Here is a 1,410-nt window from a genome sequence, read left to right as displayed (position 1 = left end):
CTGTTTAACATAATGAAAAAATAGAATTTAAATCTTTATTGTACCCATTTAGCCAAATTTACCTCATCATTTATATGGATTTTTATTTTTATAGGAATGCTTTAGCTTTTGTAGTGGTTCTTTTATTGCATTTGTGAATGGATTGAGTAAAATTTTTTGAAGTGGTGATACCTTTGTAACACTTTGAGATTGTTTTATTACTATTTTGTATTTTTCTAAAAATTAAATAATGCTCCGAAGAAATTAAGATAAATTATAGTGCCATATCTAAGTATTTGATAAAACAGATTGATTATATTGATTCAGAATAGTAACCCCAAATTAAAATCTATTGACATCAAATTGATTTCAACTCCCAGTGACCTTATATGAAAATTTCTGAGACTATAAATCTTTATGCGAGTTGATAGCCTCATCGTCCTCTCTCAGACCAATAGTTGATTTGACTACCAATCTAAGGCTAACCATCCATTGCATATTCTCCAGCACTACCAAGGTTCCTTTGTTTTGAAATAACTATAAATTGTAAGTTGTTAGATGAAAATGATATTTTATTTTATTTTTTTGCCCCGGACAGCTTTATTTCAGACTAGGCCATGAACTCATAGGGGATGGGCTCCAGCAGCTCAGGCTCCTTCCCATTGGTCCGTACAAAGTGGGCCTCTCGTGGAGGGGCAGGCTGGCACTTCAGCGGCACCCAGGTGCCCTTCTCCTTGGCCTCTTTCTTCTGGTCGTTCTCCTTCACGCGCTTCAGGAAGCTGTCCCGGCTCTTCGAGTGCTGAATGTGCTAAATGCGCACATTGATTCTCTTGCCAAGGATCTTGCCCTTGACTTGGTTGTTCATTACAATGCCGACCGTGTGCTGTGTCACGCTGTAGACATGTCCGATTTTGCCGTGGTAACATTTGTGCTGCATCCCCTTCTGAACAGTGCCCATGCCCTTGATGTCCACAGTGTCACCTTTCTTGTAGATTCGCATGTATGTGTCCAGGGGAACGACGTCATGGGCCTGGAAAACATGTAGTGGGTGCCCCTCCCTCCTCTTTCCCTTGGTGTTTGTCATTTTGGCAGGTTACTGCAAGATGGCAGTTCCGGCCGCAAAGAAGCGATATTTTAATTTTATGTGAATATTAGATGCTATCCTTTTTTGTGGGTCTTTTATTTATTTTACAAGTGTTATTTTCATATTATTTACATATCATGTGATTTAATAATTTGATCATATTAGGAAGAGTTGTGCAACATCACCACAATTAACTGCAGAACATTTTTTATTTTCTTGTACCCATTGTTGTGAGCTCCACATCTTCTCTCAACCTCCCCTGACATCTCAAACACAACAAAACAAAACAAAAAGGTCTGCTTGAGGGACGTACAACCAGAATGCTCCCTAGAAGGAAGAATGGTGAG

The 1,410-nt window shown here is 38.9% G+C and overlaps 1 pseudogene; it reads right to left on the bottom strand.

The window, feature by feature from the left end:
- Window positions 1–589: 589 nt before the first annotated feature.
- On the bottom strand, window positions 590–1,063 carry LOC101650702 (annotated as a pseudogene).
- Between the last annotated feature and the right edge of the window lie 347 nt (window positions 1,064–1,410).

Source organism: Echinops telfairi, unplaced genomic scaffold (genome assembly GCF_000313985.2).
Source record: "Echinops telfairi isolate 266 unplaced genomic scaffold, ASM31398v2 ScPeMD7_7469;HRSCAF=8507_1, whole genome shotgun sequence".
Classification (NCBI taxonomy): Eukaryota; Metazoa; Chordata; class Mammalia; order Afrosoricida; family Tenrecidae; genus Echinops; species Echinops telfairi.
Note: the sequence above shows the minus strand (reverse complement) of the source record. Positions and strands in the feature narration are given on the sequence as shown.